The sequence below is a fragment of the Pan troglodytes genome, chromosome 9, assembly GCF_028858775.2.
Source record: "Pan troglodytes isolate AG18354 chromosome 9, NHGRI_mPanTro3-v2.0_pri, whole genome shotgun sequence".
NCBI classification, from domain to species: domain Eukaryota; kingdom Metazoa; phylum Chordata; class Mammalia; order Primates; family Hominidae; genus Pan; species Pan troglodytes.
In genome coordinates this window covers 43325568-43344855 of record NC_072407.2, presented here as the reverse complement: position 1 = coordinate 43344855, position 19288 = coordinate 43325568, and the positions used below count along the sequence as shown (strand labels likewise).

The 19288-nt window shown below is 41.3% G+C and overlaps 1 long non-coding RNA gene across 1 annotated transcript in view; it reads right to left on the bottom strand.

Moving 5' to 3' along the window:
* The window catches only part of LOC134807296 (uncharacterized), a 222816-nt gene extending 208410 nt beyond the window's left edge, over positions 1-14406 (bottom strand). Inside the window, exon 1 of the long non-coding RNA XR_010147386.1 lies at positions 14148-14406. This is a non-coding gene — a long non-coding RNA (uncharacterized LOC134807296). The remainder of the gene's footprint in view (positions 1-14147) is intronic.
* Positions 14407-19288: the final 4882 nt, after the last annotated feature.

Genomic DNA, 19288 nt, shown 5'->3' with positions numbered 1-19288 from the left:
AAATTTTAAAAATTATGATAACACCAAAGGCTGGCAAGAATGCACAAATATTAGGTCACTCATAATTGCTGATAAGAATGTAAAATATGTAGCCACTCTGGAAATAATTGGAAGTTACTTTTTAAATGTAGTCTGACAATACAACAGAGAAACTGCACTCTTGGGAATATACTTTAGAAAAATGAAGACATTTTCATGCAGTACTTTATAAATTAATGTATTCTGCAGCTCTATTCATAATGGCCCCAAAGTGGAAACTCTCAAATGTCCTACAATGGATGAATGGTTAAACAAACTTTAGTACATCCATGCCATATATTACTTGGCAATATAAAGGACAAAGCTATTGATACACACAACTTAGGTTAATCTAAAAAAAATGCTGAATAAAGAAAGCCAATTTCAAAATGATATGTATTATTCCATTTTTTGTAATACAAAATAACATCATTATAATGATGTAGAAGATATTACTGGTTGATAGAGTTTGGGAATAGGTGTTGGAGATGGGTGTGGATTAAAGGAAAGTATCTTGACTGGCCGTAGTTATGAAGGCCTACTTCTGTGGTAAAATTTCATAGAGCTACACATATACCTGCACAAACACAAATGAATGCATGTGTAATTATGCATAATTGGTGAATTGTGAGTGAACTTTGTAGATTATAGCAATGTCACCTTTCCGTGTTTGATATTGTACCATAGCTGTGTAGGATGTTAACATTTTGGGAAGCTAGGAGAAAGGTACACAGGACTTCCCTATACATTTCTTTGCAACTTCCTGTGAATTTATAATTATTGGCCAGGCGCAGTGGCTCATGGCTGTAATCACAGCACTTTGGGAGGCCGAAGCAGGTAGATCACCTGAAGTCAGGCGTTCGAGACCAGCCTGATCAACATAGTGAAACTTTGTATCTACTAAAAGTACAAAAAATTAGCTGGGTGTGGTGGCGGGCGCCTGTAATCCCAGCTACTCCAGAGGCTAAGGCAGGATAATCACTTGAACCCAGGAGGCAGAGGTTGCAGTGAGCCGAGATCGCGCCATTGCACTCCGGCCTGGGCAACAAGAGCAAAGCTCCATTTCAAAAAAACAAACAAACAAACAAAAAACAAGCAAAAAACAAAAACAAACAAAAATACATACTTTTTACCCCGATAAGAAACAAATTCCAAACCATTTAAAGCAATTTTAAAAACCCTAAAATGTAGAGCTTATAAGTTGTTTTTTGTTTTTGTTTTTGTGTTTGTGTTTTTGAGACAGTCTCCCTCTGTTGCCCAGGCTGGAGTGCAGTGGCATGATCTAGGCTCAGTGCAAGCTTTGCCTCCCGGGTTCACGCCATTCTCCTGCCTCAGCCTCCCAAGAAGCTGGGACTACAGGCACTGGCCAACACACCCAGCTAATTTTTTTTTTTTTGTACTTTTAGTAGAGACGGGGTTTCACCGTGTTAGCCAGGATGGTCTCGATCTCCTGCCCTGATGATCCGCCCGCCTTGGCCTCCCAAAGTGCTGGGATTACAGGCATGAGCCACTGCGCCCGGCCAGAGCTTACAAGTTTTTAAAAGATAATTTAAAGTGTGAATATGAATTCCGGATAATTTATCTCTGCGCCTTGTGAGAATGTTTGCTCTCCTACCTAGTAGAGGCTAAAATGTGACCTTCAATCCCCTGACCATATCTTTAAAAGTGCAAGTATACTCTTGCTTCAAATCACATTAATTCAATACCCTTAGAAATTTGAAAGAGTATCACAGAAACACTAGTTGGTTCGTATCAGGCAAACCTGTGATCATGGAGCTCTAGGCCATAGGTGTTAGACATAGCATCCCAAAACAGGGACAGAAGAACCCTCAAAAAGAGAATGAATACAGTGAAATAAGGGATTGCAGAAGACCTGAGATAGTGAAAATAATTTTGACCTTTGCTTCTTTAATTAAAGTTTTTTTTCTTCTTTTTTTTTTTTTTTTTTTTTTTTTTTGAGACAGAGTCTTGCGCTGTCGCCCAGGCTAGAGTGCAGTGGCGTGATCTCAGCTCACTGCAGCCTCCGCCTCCTGGGTTCAAGTAATTCTCTTACCTCAGACTCCTGAGTAGCTGGGATTGAGGGCTGTACAGGCATGCACCATCACGCCCATCTAATTTTTGTATTATTAGTAGAGACAGGGTTTCACCATATTGGCAAGGCTGGTCTCGTACTCTTGACCTCCTGATCCACAATGCCCCCCCTACCGCCAGGCCTCCCAAAGTGCTGGCCTTGTTTTTCATAAGTTTTAGATGTATTTCCTGCCATTGGATTCTGTGTAATAATTTGTATATCCCCTACCTTTTCAACATAATGTCAGCAGTTTTTATCTTAACTATTTCTTATTAAGACATGATAGATTTCAATTTTGAAACTAAGTATGCTTATAATCTGGTTTCAACTGGAAGTTTCTTTGTTTTTCTTTAATTCAGCCTGGCTATTCTTTCCCTGACCTTCCCTCTCTTTAATTACATTCCTCAAGTAAAAGGCAAAAAACAAAGAATATAAGTGCTAGAAAAATCTATCAGTGATTCAAATTTCTTAGAGGTATAGAGATTAGACTTTTTGTTTTAATAGAATTTTCAGATTGTCTACAAATTCTTTCTGCCTGATAACATTCCAACAATTACTAAAGGTGTTTAATTGGCTGCCACACTTTGCTGTGGGATTGGTAGATGCTCTTAAAGAAAAATGTTTTGAGTCTTCCACTATTTGCCATAGAAAGGTTTTAAAGAATTTTTGTGTATAGATGCAGAGTTTATCATAGTTACATGTCCTGAATCTTATAAAATTATTTTCTTACAATTTTTAGAACTTTCTATGTATTTTAGTACCTAATATATTCTAGACAGGAAATGAACTCGATACTCATGTGGATCCCGGGGGGCTGTCAGTCCTATCAATGTTTTTAGGAATAGGAATATGTTTCAAAAATGCACATGCTTTTTAATTCAGCCTTTCTATTTGTGTGAATTAGATCCTATATAATTTTCTAAGAAAATACAAGGTAATACTTAGTTTGAAGACTATCTATTGTACCACCTTTTCTTTTTCTTTTTTCTTTTTTTTTTTTTTTTTTTTTTTTTGAGACGGAGTCTCACTCTGTCACCAGGCTGGAGTGCAGTGACGCCATCTCGGCTCACTGCAACCTCTGCCTCCCAGGTTTAAGTGATTCTCCTGCCTCAGCCTCCCAAGTCTCTGGGACTACAGGTGCCTGCCACCCCATCCGGCTAATTTTTTGTATTTTTAGGAGAGAGGGGGTTTCACCGTATTAGCCAGGATGGTCTCGATCTCTTGTCCTCGTGATCCACCCGCCTCGGCCTCCCAAAGTGCTGGGATTACAGGCGTGAGCCACAGCACACGGCCTATTGTACCAGCTTTTCTAAAGGTCAGACAAGCTAAATAGCTAACATTAGGCTATTGGCTTACTATAGAAGCAGATATATATATATATACATATATATATATATGCAGTGGAATAAAACCCAAACCAAATTGATGAGACAATTTTAAAAATCTACATTTTATCTGTCTAAAGGAAAGCCTATAGTATAGCTTCTGAATACACTTGCTTTCTTACTTATATTGTGTTCCTTATGCTTTAATGTTTCTGTACTATTTTTCTAAACTTTGTAGACTGTATAATAAATTAACATCTTTTTTTTTTTTTTTTTTTTTTTTTTTTGAGACAGAGTCTCGCTCTGTTGCCCAGGATGGAGTGCAGTGGTGCGATCTCGGCTCACTGCAAGCTCTGCCTCCCAGGTTCACGCCATTCTCCTGCCTCAGCCTCCCGAGTAGCTGGGACTACAGGCGCCTGCCACCACGCCCGGATAATTTTTCGTATTTTTAGTAGAGACGGGGTTTCACCGTGTTAGCCAGGATGGTCTGGATCTCCTGATCTCGTGATCCGGCCCTCCTCGGCCTCTCAAAGTGCTGGGATTACAGGCGTGAGTCACTGCCCTCGGCCATACATTAACATCTTTAGTGGCTTGAAAGACACATTCATTATTTCACACTTTCTTTGGGTCAGGAGTCCATGCACAGCTTAGTAGAGCTTGTTCAGAGTTTTATAAGCCTGTGTTTTTGTTTTGTTTTTGTTTGTTTGTTTGTTTGTTTTCGAGACAGTCTCGCTCTTTCACCAGGCTGGAGTGCAGTGGTGCGATCTTAGCTCACTGCAACCTCTGCCTCCCGGGTTCAAGGGATTCTCCTGCCTCAGCCTCCCGAGTAGCTGGGACTACAGGCATGCGCCACCACGCCTAATTTCTGTATTTTTAGTAGAGACGGGGTTTCACCATGTTGGACAGGATGGTCTCAATCTCTTCACCTCGTGATCCGCCCACCTCGGCCTCCCAAAGTGCTGGGATTATAGGTGTGAGCCACTGAGCCTGGCCCAGCCTGTGTATTTATGTGAAGCTTGAGGTCCTCCTTCAACCTCCTTGGTAGTTGGCAGAATTCAGTTTCTTGCAATTGTAGGAGTGAGACCTTCAGCTCCTAGAGGCTACCCATCATTCCCTGCCAATGGGCCCGCTCTATATTATGGTACTTTGTTTCTCCAAGGCTAAAGGATGATGTCTTTACTGCATATGTTAGGCCTATCCAGCATATCCTTCCTTTTGACTCATTCAGAAAAAACTGATTGGGATTATTGGTTATACTCACAAGATCCCTTTGCCTTTGCTATCTAAAGTAACCTAATTACAGAAATCTCATATTTCTTTCTACATTTAAGAGAACGGAATTATGAAGATGGTATGAGTTATTGAGGATTATTTTAGAATTCTGCCTACCAGATACTATAATGTTTAATTTGTTTATTTGCAAAACTGAGATAATAGTGTTTCTAACTTAATAGGGTTTATATAACAAATAAGATTAATGATATAACATCTAAATTTGGTATCAAATATATAATCTTTGTGTTATGGTCTTTATAATCGATAGTATTTGTGGTATTGACACTGGAAGAAGGTACTTACACAATGTACAAAATGCAACATACTACAATCTTACAATGACTATCACTGGTTAGAATAGGATCAAGGATAATTTTTATTTTCTATATATGTATATTATGACATTAATATTATTATAGTCTTTTGTATTTTATGCAATAATTACTGACACTTAAATAGCATTTATCATGTGCCAGTGCACTATTATAAATTCTTTTTATAAATTGAGTTATTTAATTCTCATGCAATATGAGGAGTTAGATATTATTAATATCCTTACTTCACTGCTGAAGAAACTGAGGTCAAGAAAGATTAAATTATATGCTCAAGGTCACCTAGGCATTAAGTACAATAGTGGAAGTAGTAATTTAGGCAGACTGGCTTCTGGCACTACTCTATTTTGCCTTTCTATGAATATGCATTGTTTCAGTAATAAGAAAAGAGTAAAAGTTATATTATTTAAATAAAAGTTGAAGCTATGGCAAAACAAGGGCAGCCAGAGTTTATTAAAAATGAGAGAGAGGGAGAGAAAGTAGGCTTGGAGTTTCTAAATTTCCTATTCTCACCTGTTTTGAAAAAAATATAGTCTTTTATAGTAGAGCTTCAAACAGTTAGTGAACCACTACAGTGGACTGAGAACCTGCTGGAGACTGAACATTTTGCAGACGGAGAGAGGGACAGGCTATTCCTGGGAGAAAATCTGTACTTTCCAGCAGCTCAGTGCTTGAGGTTGAAACAGCCTTATCTTTGTTCTGAATTAGTCTGCTCCTCTCCAAGGGCTGTCCTTTTCTTTTCTAGTTTTTTTACTCCTTTGCAAGATCGTGTTGCACAGAACTCCCACATAGATGCGTTTTGGCTAAAAACCTGTTCCTGTAGTGAAGTTTTCCCACCCAATCAAGAACAGGAATCATTGAATTTCTTTAACTTCCTGCATCATTTTCTGGGTGGTTTTCAGAGTTTGTCTGACTCAGGCAGCACCTGATGGCACATTATAGGACTCCTGCAATGAGGCATGATTTACTCTCATCCCTTTCTGTGCATGTTTAAATGTGTTAAGCAACAAAACAGCTTTGGTACCCTCCTCCAAGTTGTGGTTCAAATGAATCCCCTTGACAACAGCTGCTCAGCATTTGTTCATCCTTATTCACTACTGTCAGAGAGAGCTCTGCTTTCCCCTATAATTATTTTTTTTCAACTGCTTCCTGCATTGTTTGCTTTCCGACCTTTCTTTTGTCCTTCGCAAGTACACATACTAAAATAAAAATACCAAGGCCAAATGCTTCACTGTTGTTCCTGCACAGCATGCTCTGATTTAGAATTTTTTGGATTGGGCTTGAACTGTGTGTGGGTGTTGGGGTGAGTGGAGGCAGAGAAAGAGATGAGGAGGCAGGAAAGGAACAGAGATGGCTGTCTCCTTTTTTCTGTTTTATTATCTCGTCTTTCTTCTGCCTGCGCCATGGAATAGTCAGAAAAACAGAATGGAATATTTACTAGTGAACTTATTTGTTCATTCATTCATTCACTAGATATTTAGTGTTGCAAGCTGTGGAGCTAAAACAATGTGCAAATGATAAATAAAATAAAGCTCTAGATTTAGAATCAGAGACATTGGTTCTCCCTGGCACTTAAACTTAGTATTGTAAAAGCTGGTGAACATTCATTAAATATGTTTTGATGATCAACTACCTGCTAGCTGTTGTCCTAATTGCCGGGAATATATGAATGAACAATTTCAAGGCAGTCTCAATCATCAGGGAGATTGTAGTTCAGGGAGCCATTTCACCTCTTTGATCCTTACTCGGATCAGTAAACTTTTAGGTTACACTTTATTCTTCTTCTAAGTTCTTCTTTATGGCTTTTCTTTAGTAGGCTATATTCAAGAGTATTGCTCATCTCAGCCCCTTGCCTGCAAATAACTCCATGCGCTGATACCTTTTATTCCTCTTTCCAATTATCTTTTTCTAAAAAAACAAAACAAAACAAAACAAACAAACAAAAAACAATTTTACAACAGCAAAGCTGATAGAATAAGGGTGGCTCAGATAAAGTAATCTGATGCAAACTTCATGTGAAATATGTAACTCTTCACCTCTACTTTAAATCAAGAGCACAACAAATCTCAAATTTGTAAATTTTTAGAGTACCTCAAATTCTAAGTAGAAAATATATAGGCAGCTAAAAGAGAGGTGACTCAGTGTAGACTGCTAACATATTTGCATCTGTTGTAGATCGAAGAATCTGTGACTTGTCCGGAAGTATCAGAAGTCATCTAGGACTGACAGCCAACAAAATAGAAGAGGAACCCGCTCTTGTTTTTCCACAGAAACACCAGTTTAACAATAATATGTAGATCAAAATAATTTTATCAGAAGTTGATCCCAGTTAAAAGTTGTATGCCAAATGAGCACAAAATCAGGAGCAGCCTATTTAATAAGAATAAGCAGCCAGGCGCGGTGGCTCACACCTGTAATCCCAGCACTTTGGGAGGCCGAGGCAGGTGGATAACGAGGTCAGGAGATCGAGACTATCTTGGCTAACACAGTGAAACCCCGTCTCTACTAAAAATACAAAAAATTAGCTGGGCGTGGTGGTGGGTGCCTGTAGTCCCAGCCACTCGGGAGGCTGAGGCAGGAGAATGGTGTGAACCTGGGAGGCGGAGTTTGCAGTGAGCCGAAACTGTGCCACTGCACTCCAGCCTGGGCGACAGAGTGACTCCGTTTCCAAAAAAAATAAAATAATAAGAAGAAATTTCATTTGCTCACATCAGCTCCTTCTTCAATCTGGCACAGCTTAGCACCTACAGAGATCATCTCAGCCCATGGCTTCTACTTAGCCCATAGGAGAGAGTGGTGCATGTACCCAATGTCCCCAGCTGTTTGGTGTACTGCCCAAGGGACTCGTTTTTGTCTTGTCTTACCTACAATGCTGATGGAACCAGCATAGTTTGAATGCTTGGAGGCCGCTAAGAGAAAAGGAAAGGAGCAAGTAGTTTGCTGTGGTCAGCACAGTTCTACAAGATTTGGAGAAAGCATAGGACCCACAGTCCCTACAATTCTCCAGTGTGGCCAGTTAGAAAGCCTGATGGAACTTGGCAGATGATGGTGAACTATCAGGAACTGAATAAAGTAACATCCTATTTGCATGCAGCTGTACCATAAATCATGGATTTGATGAACTATTTGATGATGGAACTGGGAGTACCACTAGGTAGTAGACTTGGCCAATGCATTTTTCTCCATAGTCATTGCTCCAGAGAGCCAGGAACAGTTCGCCTTCACATGGGACGGGCGACAATGGACTTTTACAGTGTTGCCGCAGGATTATGTGCACAGCCCCACCATATGTCATGGTCTAGTTGCCACAGATTTAGCCCCCTGGCAATGTCCAGGAGGAGTCTGCCTATTTCATTATATTGATGATATTATGTATACCTCTGATTCTCTTGCAGATTTAGAAGTGGCATTGCTCCTCTTGCGGCAACATTTGGCAGCATGCAGTTGGGGCATCAACAAATCCAAGGTCAAAGGGCCGGATTATCTGCCAAATTCTTGGGAGTTATTTCATCAGGTAAGACAAAGGCCATCCCAGAGGCTATCACTGATAAAGTTCAGGCATATCTCCAGCCCACTATGGTGAAGCAGTTACAAACTTTGTGGGCCTCCTGGGATATTGGTGGGCATTTGTCCCCCATTTAGCTCAAATGATAAAACCGTTGCATTGGTTAAAAAGTAGGGAGCTACCTGGGATTAGGATGATGTGGCTGAGACAGCCTTTCTGGCAGCCAAGCAGGTTATTCAACAGGCAGAAGCCCTATGGGTAATTGACCGGGGGACCTGTTTGAGCTGGATCTGCATGTGACTACAGATGGTTTTGGTTGGGGCCTGTGGCAGCACACAGAGTGCTTGAGAACATCAGTGGGCGTTTGGTCCCAACTAGGGAAGGGAGCTGAGCTCCAGTATTCCTTGATAGAGAAACAGCTTGCAGTTGCACATGCCGCCCTTCAGCCTTGTGACAGTGTGACAGGATGGGCTGCAGTCTTCATGTGGATGACTTACCCAGTAGTGGGATGGGTGCATTCATGGGTAACGACCTCCCGGACTGGGATGGTGCAGGCATCCATGTTGGTAAAGTGGGGTGCCTACTTGAAGCAGCAGAGTATGCTGAGTACAAGCCCCTTAGCAGCAGAGTTGGGGCCTGTAATCCTGATGCAAAATAAGGCCATGGGGACTGAGGCACCCCTAGACCCTGAGTCTTCACTGTTTAAAGAAGGTCATTCACCCAATCCCGATGGGGTGTGGTACACAGATGGGTCTAGCTGAGGTGCTATTGCTGCCTGGACCACTGTTATAGTCCAACCTAGTACTGATACCATGTGGTGTGAAACTGGGTGTGGACAAAGTAGCCAATGGTCTGAACTTAGAGCAGTATGGATAGTGATCACCAAGGTGATACCTATGGTAATCTGTACCACTAGCTGGGCTATCAAGGCTCAACCTTGTGGTTAACTACCTGGAACATACAGAAGTGGCTTCTCAGCCACCGACTCATTTGGGGCCAAGTCATGTGACAAGACCTCTGGGAAAAGGCTCATCACAAAGAGTTAAGTATTTACCATGTGTCAGGCCATATGCCTTTGGCCATCCCCGCCAATGATGAGGCAGATGCCTTGGCCAAGGTCTGATGATTAGAGTTGGCACTACACAAGATGTGGCCTTGTGGCTACACCAGAAACTGGGACATGCGTGGGGTAAGCTGATGCAACAGGTCAGTAAGTGTTGGGGTCTGTCCCTGCCCGCCTAAGACATTTGGGAGGCTTGTCAGAAATGCCCAGCATGTCCTCAGGCATACCATAAATGGAGGCAGCTGCCCGGTGTTATACAACAAGTAATGATAGGTCGTGCCCTTGACCAGGTGACAAGTAGACTACATCAGGCCACTCCCAAAGTCACAAGGGTATACGCATGTGCTAACAGCTGTGGACATAGCCACAGGCCTGTTGTTCACATTCCCTTGCAGGGTGGCCAACAGAACACCATCCTGGCCCTGCAACACTTATGTGCCCTGTGTGGTCACCCTCTGGCCATTGAGAGTGATAAGGGAACACATTTCACTGGACAACACGTACAACAATGGGCACAACAAATGGACATAAAGTGGGGATTCCATGTGCCATACAACCCGCAAGCTGTGGGTATGATTGAGCGATATAATGAGCTCTTAAATAATGGATTATGGTTGCATGTCACATCCCATCTTTGCAGGGCTGGAGTTCCAGGTGCTCCAAACCTTGAATGAATGGCCACGGAAAGGGGCCCCAGTAGAGGCTTTGTTACACCGGGCTGCTGCCCCCCTTCAGTTGCAGATACATACCAAGGATGACCTCCTCCAACCAGGTATGGGGATGAACGGTAACCTGTTTTTGCCTGCCCCAACACCCGTGAAGGCAAGGGAACAGAAAATTTGGATGTGGCCATGGACCCTTCAAGCCCCCCACTGCTGGCGGCTGGCCATCATAGCTCCCTGGGAGAAGGGCCTACAGTATGACTTCATGTCACTCTTTGGGTGTTCATTACATGGCCCCCATACTTTACTGTTTGTAGGGGAATGGCCAGGGAAGGACCCCTCCTCTAGGGGACATATGTACTGTCTGTGTGGCCTATTAGGAGCTCCCCCATGACTTTGGCATGGAAACAGGATTCAAAGGGACTGTGGGGAGCTGAGAAGGTGTGGTATCACTGACGAGGCAAAAGCCTTTGGCAGGTGCATTCTTATCCAGGATGAAAGGTTAACCTGTATTTTGCCTGAGGGACATGATTTACTTGTGAGTACCTATGCCTGCTCTGTCATTTCGATCATAGTTTAACATGCTCCAACTGCATTTTGGACTGGACCCACACCTACGCTTAGGTGACCAATGTTTCCACCTGTTGGATCTGCACCGCCCTTCCAGCAGCAGCTGCAGACGGCTTGCCTTGGCACATACATTCAGCATTTGCAGAGAACTGGACATGGCTGGTGATCTGCAATCCCATGGCCAACACACGGAATGCAATGCAGCAAGCTTTGAACAAAAGACGTTGCAAGATTCATGGCATGCCCACCCTCTGGCTGGCCCATAGTGTTTATAATGGGTGAGGCTGGTGAGTGGGGGAGCATGTAGCACCCCCAGCCAAGGCACCAGGGTGAATAGAGAAACATTGGGGTAACACCACTGTAGGATGGGTACCCATCATGGACTGTGTAAACATAACACATGTCACCACACCAAAGGTATGGTGGAATAAGTGGCCTCACCAAGATTGGGCCCCAGTGGAGTTTGTGCCCCCTGGGAGTTTATGGGTTTGTGGGGACACAGGGTGGCCTTACCTACCAGCAGACTGGACTGGATGTTGTACCTGGGGGTGGCCTTATGTACCTGCCACTGTTATCCCCATGTTGCCCAGATGCCCGCATAACTGGGAGGTGGTATGCTCTTGGTTTTGCAAGTGCGATGAGCACCCTGGTGGTTCTACCCCTTGGCAATGACTACCCCTGGAGCAAGCATCATAACTGTAGAAACACAAGTCACTGCTCTTATAGGGTACACCACCCAGGCTCTGAAATACACCCAAGTGGCCTTTGTCCTGTTAACAGATGAGGTTGATCAGATCAGAAATGTGGTGTGGCAAAACTGAATGGCCTTAGGCATAATAACTGCTGCCCAAGGAGGCACTCGTAACCTTTTAGGAACACAGTGTTACAGTTTTATCCCTGATAACTGGCAGAACATAACAACAGCTCTGCAATGGGTGTCGTGGGAGAGTAAGGCATTTGAGAGCCTTACTGATGACCCCCTGCAGAAATGGTGGGCAGCCATAGGCTCTGGCCTATGCTGGGCCCTAATAGTCATAAGTACCATAGCTGGGATCCTAGCAGTGAGCTGTTACTGTCTGTGTTGTTGTTGTGGGTAATGGATTCAGGGCTCTGCCCTATGAGCACATGTCCCTGCCCAGAGGACACCGTTGGCCTAGGGGGTGGAGTATAAGGGAAATGGCTATGCTTTATCAGGAGCAGGTCGAGGCAGCTTTCTGGTACAAGACAACTCAGCAGGTTTGGAGGGCAGGCACACATCCCCACACATTATGTAAGTATGCAACATGAGGAACATTAGGTGATCATCCATGTGAGCTTGTGCTTGGCTCAGGGCCACTAATTGTCTGCAAAAGATATAATTACTCTGCTAACACTACGCATATGGTTTACTCGCACCCAGACAAAGAGTAAAGCCATGTCAAAACTGTCAACTATTCTTCAAGTGTTTCTTCAGCTACCCACCACTCACCCACTGACTCTCCTGGGACCTCAGTTAGAACCTAACAAACTCCACTTTAAATAATGAATAGACATCCCAACACAAAAAATTAAGGCAGCAGACTTGAACCACACCATAGACCAAATGGACCAAACAGGCATACATGGAACATTTCCCCAACAGCAGCAGAATACATGTTTTTCACAAGCACACACAGAACATTCTCCAGGATAGATCACATGTTAGATCATAAAGCAAGTATTACCAAATATAATAAGATTAATAATATACAAAGTATGTTTTCCAACCACAATAAAATGAAACTAAAAGTCAATAACAGAAAGAAAAATAGAAAATTAAAAATATGTGGGCACTTAACAACACACTCTTGAGTAACCAGAGGGTCAAACTGGAAATAAAAATGGCAATCAGAAAATACATGGAGACAAATAAAAACACAGCATAGCTAAATTTGTAGAATGCAACAAAAGTAGGATTAAGAGACACATTTATAGCAATAAATTCCTACATTTAAAAAGAAACATTTCAAAAAAACAACTTAATGTTTTACCTGAAGGAACTGAAAAAGGGGGAACAAACTCAGGTCAAAATCAGTGAAAGGAAAGTAATATATATATTACAGTAGAAATAAATGAAATAGAGAATAGAAAAACAGTATTAAAAATTTAGCTAGAATTTAAAAAGGGAGAGGGATGATTCAAATAAATAAGATCAACAACGAAAGAGGAGACAACTGATTCCACAGAAATTAAAAAGACCATAAGAGACTACTATGAACAATCATATGCCAACAAATTGAATAATCTAGAAAAAATGAATAAATTCCCAGAAACAAAAAACCTACCAAGACTGATCATAAGGAAATAGAAAATCGGAATGGACAAATAATGAGTAAAGGGATTAAATCAGTCATTAAAGCCTCTCAACAAAACAAAACCCAGGACAAGATGGTTTCACTGGCATAGTCTGCTAAATACTTAAAGGCTAATTAACACCAATTATTCTCAAACTCTTCCAAAAGACTCAACAAGAGGGAAAACTTTCAAACTAATTTTCTGAGTCTAGTGTTACCAAAGCCAGACAAATACACTACAAGAAAAGAAAAGCACAATCTAATAACCCTGAAAAATGTGGATAAAAAATCCTTAAGAGAGTTCTAGTAAACCAATTTAGCGACAAATGAAAAGGATCATATACAATGACAAAGTGGGATTTTCCCTGATATACAAAAATGACACAACATATGCAAATTAACTAATGTAATACACCATGTTGATAAAGGATAGTCACATGATTATCTCAATAAATGCTGAAAAAACATTTGACAAAATGCAACACTCTTTCATGTTAACAAGTCTCAATGATGCAACACTCCATGTTAACAATCTCAATGAACTTGATATAGAAAAAATTTACCTCGAAATACTACAGACCGTATATAAAAAACTCACAGCTAACATTATTCATAAGATTGAAAAATTAAAAGCTTTTCCTCTAAGTTCAGGAAAAAAACCAAGGATGCTAACTCTTGTCATTTTTATGCAACATAATACTGGAATTCCTTCCCATACAGAGGAGTTAAGAAAAAACAAAAGGAATAAAAACCAAACAAATTAGAAAAAGATATATAATCACTTCCCTCTGCAGATGACATAACCTTGTATGTGGAAAACCCTAAATACTCCACAAAACACCATTAAAACTAAAGTAAGCAAATTCAGTAAAGTAGCGGCATATGAAACTCACATACAAAATTATAAAATAATTAAGAGTAAGATTAACCAAGGGGATGAAAAGCATGCACAATGAAAACTATAAAGCATTGATGGAAGAAATTAGAGACGACAAAAATATATGGAAATGTTACCTGCACTGAGTCCACATCCGTATGAGTAAGCAGCAACCGCCATTTTTTCCCCCTCAGAAAGAAGAATTCAACTGAATTCTTTTATCAGAATTCTTTTATCTCTCTCTTTTAGCAGAGAGAGGAGCAAGTTTTAGAGCAGGAATGAAAGTTTATTAAAGAGCTTTAGAGCAGGAATGAAAGGAAATAAACTAAACTTGAAAGACGGCCAAGCAGGCGACTTCAGAAATCTAGTATGCAGCTTGACGCTTTGACTTGGGGTTTTAAATGTTGGCATACCTCTGAGGTTTCGCTTTGCTTCTCCCTATAAGCCCAACTCCTGAGATTTTATTGGCTATCACTGATAACCAGTTTCAGGTGTTTTCTTTTAAGAGCGGGACTTTCCCTGGTGCCAGCTGTGACCAATTATTACTTTAGCTAGACGGTTAACAACTGCCTGACCATCACCTGATGGTCACCCAACACTCCTGGTTTGTGTAGGAGGGAGGGAGCCCTCTCCTGCCATGTTCATACATGACTAGCTACCCACTGTGACAGAAAGAAATTCGATATTCATAAACCGGGAAACAATATTATTAAAATATCCATATTACCCAAAGCAACCCACAGATTTAATGCTATCCTTATCAAAATCTCATTGGCATTTTTACAGAAAAAGAGAAAAAAAAACCTAACATTTATATGGACCCACAAAATACATTGAATAGCCAAGAGCAAAGCTGAAGGGATCATAGTTCTTGATTTCCAAATCTACCATAACGAAAGCAATTATATGGCAGAAGAACAGACATATAGAAAAATTGAACAGAATGGAGAGCACAGAAATAAATCCACACACAGTTGGTTAAATGCTCCTGCGCAAGAGTGCCAAGAAAACAAAATGGAGAAAATAGTTTCTTCAACGAATGGTGTTGAGAAACCTGGAAGTGTGGAGAAATTGGATGCCTTTCACAATGTTAATGGGAATGTAAAATGGTACAGCCACTATGTAAAATAGTACAGAGGTTTCTTAAAAAGTTAAAAATAGAACTAGCATATAATCTAGCAATCACCTCTCTTAGTATACACCCAAAAGTACTGAAATAAGGATCCTGAAGAGAAATCTACTCTCCCACATTTATAGCAGCATTCTTTACAATAGACACCAAAATATGGAAACAACCCACAGACCCATCAACAGATGAATTTTTTTAAATGTGGTATATCTACACAATGGAATATTATTCAGCCTTTAAAAAGAATGAAAGACTGCCATATGTAAAAATGTGGAAGAATCTGGAGGACATTTTGCTAACTAAAATGAGCTAGTCACAGAAGGATTCCACTTATTTATCTAAAATATTTAAACTCAAAAAAAGAAAGTAGAAGTAGTAGGAGCTGGGAAAAGGGAGAAATGGAAGTTGCTGTCCAGTGGGTATAAAGTTTTATTGATGTGAGATGAATAAATTCCAGAGATCTTCTGTACCACAATGTGTCTATCTATAGTTAATAATACTGTATTGTATGTTTAAAAATTTGTCAATAAGCAATATTCATGTTAAGTGTTTCTACCACAATAAAAAAAGCAAAACAGACTCATTTATTCCCAATGTTATTAAATAAGGAAACTGATGCACAGACTCTGGTTACTAATAGAAGACAGTGTATTGGTGATTATGAGAATAGATATGGCCTGAATTTATTGGGCACTTTACTACGAGTAGATTAAAATGTTCTGTGGAGAAATATGTCATTGAATTGTCATATAATTGTGTGAGGTGAGCAATCATGTAATCTTCACTTTATAAATGACAAATTGAGAATTAGAAACATTATGTGCATGCCTAGGAGAGAAAAACAGAGAAAATTGCCCAGTGAGCTTTCAAACCTGGGTGTCATTTTTTCTTTCTCTAAAAATAGACAAATCCACCTGTGAACTACTATTGTGCCTTCCTTCTTTTTTATCAGTGTGTTTATCCACTATCCCATGTAGCTCATGAGCTGTTCCTCATTTGCTCAGGATTTTTTTTATTTCTTCTATGTGAGTTCATGCATTTCTCATGGCCATTTCTTAAAGTTATTGAGACCCTTTTCATAGCAGTGTAGGGTATATCAACAGCAATAAGGCAAAAGTGCCATTGCAATTCTAGACATTTTGGTCTATAAATGTAAGTATCAGAATTAAGTTGGGCTGATTTTTTATGTCAGAGGCTTAAACAAGATAAAATGTTATTTATTTCATAAGCAAGAGAAGTCTAGATGTAGGCAGTCTGCTGCTGGTATGAGGTGTGTCTGCTTCACTATTAATAGGCCCTGGTCTCCTTCTATCTGCTGTTTGTTCCTCAGCGTATGCCACCAATCTTCAAAGTCACTTCATGTCCCAAGATGACCATGGCATTTCTGACCATTGCTTCCACTTCACATCAGCAAGGACAAGACTTAGAGTTGAGTAAAAAAGTAATAACTCTTTTTTTATTTTGATAGGGTCTTGTTTTGTCACCTAGTTTAGAGTGCAGTGGTACAATCATGGCTCAATGCAGCTTCAACCTTCTAGGCTCAGGTAATCCTCCCACCCTGTTGAGTAGCTGGAACTATAGGTACAAACCACTATTCCCAGCTAATTTTGTAAAAAAATTGTTTAGAGAGACAGGGTCTTACTATGCTGCCCAAGCTGGTCTCAAACTCCTGAGCTCAATCAATCTTTCCACCTTCGCCTCCCAAAGTGCGGGGATTACAGGCATGAACCATTGCACCTGGCCTGAGTAAGGACTCTAAAGAGCTTTCCTGGGGTCAACCATGACCTCTCTTCACATCTCACTGCTAGCTCTATCTACAAAAGTGCAAAGGAGATGCAGAATTGATCTGAACAGAGTCCTTATACCGCCCCTGTTCCAATGTAGGAGTCAGTTAATAAGAAGGAAAGAATATATTTCTATACCACATTTTGATTTGTACATTATTTGTATCTCTAGTATTTTCTAATGTATGAATCAAAAATGTGGTGTATGAATCAAAAATGTGGTATATGAGTAAACATCCAGATAGAATATCAGATAGACAAATATCTCAGCCAGGTGTGGTGACTCATGCCTGTAATCCCAGCATGTTGGGAGGCTGAGCCCAGGAGTTCGAGACCAGCCTGGACAACACGGCAAAACCCCGTCTTGACAAAAAAAAAAAATTTTATATATATATATATATATATACACACACACACACACACACATATACACACACACATATACATATGCATATATACATATATATATGTGTGTGTGTGCATATATACATATGTATATAATTAGCAGGGTGTGGTGGTTCACGCCTGTTGTCCCAGCTACTTGGGAGCCTGAGGTGGAAGGATAACCTGGGTCCGGGAGGTTGAGGCTGCAGTGAGCCGAGGTCATACCACTGCACTCCAGACTGGATGACAGAGTTAGACACTGTCTCAAAAACAAACAACAAACAGAGACAAATATCTTAGGTTAAACATTCAAATAATAATTAAAATTAGATGTAGAAAACATTTTACATGTTGACAGTGGTTTTCACAAAATAATTTTAATGTATAGGAACCCATGGATTTGCCTCAGGTGATACTTTAAGATGAGTTGTGAAGTCTTATGGAGGAGTAGAAGATAGGGTCAAAGGAAAACTAGCAGGTTACTCATCCCTGGATCTTCTTCCGAAGATCCTGATTCATATAACAGAGATTTGTTTCATTTCCTTAGAGAAAAAATGAAGAGATGCTGTTGCATAGAAAAATGAATGGAAACTATTTATATATAACTGCTTTTATTCCTATTTTACTTGAAAGTGACTTGCCAAATAAGTCAATGACAGGTGTTAATCTAAAAAATTCAAGTCCCTTGACTCTCAGTTTAGTGCAGTGCTCTTTCTACTAAGTTATATTAGAATTTACCAGTAGGATTTATATGCACAACCCTAAGCTTTAGAATTTTTGCTCTTTTGCTAGCTCATGCTCTATGGTCATAACTGATTTATTGATTCATTTAATAAAGCAGATGCTGAACATAATGAGCAGCAACTATAAACTCAAATGAAATCAGCAGAGGTAAAGGAGAAACTTTGCTCTGAATAAATGCATTATATATATGCCCATGTATTTAAAATTATTCTTCTATTAATAAATATTATAAAACAAACTGGAAGAAAAAAACAGTTTTACTCTGCCACCTTTAATTTTTTTGTATAACACTATTTTTGTAAAAGAGTTTTTAGGAAAATACCATTTTGGTGATGCTTCAGGTGTTTAGACACGGAGATAGTCTTTTATTATTTCCTTTGTTTTTGCAATAAGTAGAATTATGCTTAAAACAATTTACAGGTCGGGTGTTGTGGCTCACTCCTGTAATCCTAGTGAGAGGTGACAGTGTGCTGGCAGCCCTCACAGCCTTCACTCACTCAGTGCCTCCTCGGCCTTGGCGCCCACTCTGGCCATGCTTGAGGAGCCCTTCGGCCCACCAGTGCACTGTGGGAGCCCCTTTCTGGGCTGGCCAAGGCCGGAGCTGGCTCCCTTAGCTTGCAGGGAGGTGTGGAGGGAGAGGCATTAGTGGGAACTGGGGCTGCACGTGGCACTTGCAGGGCAGCTGGAGTTCTGGGTGGGCGTGGGCTTGGTGGGCCCGCACTGGGAGCGGTCGGCTGGCCCTGCCGCCCTGGGCAATGAGGAGCTTAGCACCTGGGCCAGTGGCTGCAGAGGGTGTGCTGGGTCCCCCAGCAGTGCTGGCCCACCGGCGCTGCCCTCGATTTCTCGCCGGGCCTTAGCTGCCTCCCCATGGGGCAGGGCTCAGGACCTGCAGCCCACCATGCCTGAGCCTCCCTGCCCCTCCGTGGGCTCCTGTGCGGCCGGAGGCTCCCCGACAAGCACCGCCCCCTGCTCCACAGCGCCCAGTCCCATTGACCACCCAACGGCTGAGGAGTGTGGGCGCACAACGCGGGACTGGCAGGCAGCTCCACCTGCGGCCCCGGTGCAGGATCCACTGGGTGAAGCCAGCTGGGCTCCTGGGTCTGATGGGGACTTGGAGAACCTTTATGTCTAGCTAAGGGATTGTAAATATGCCAATCGGCACTCTGTATCTAGCTCAAGGTTTGTAAACACACCAATCAGCACCTGTGTCTAGCTCAGGGTTTGTGAATGCACCAGT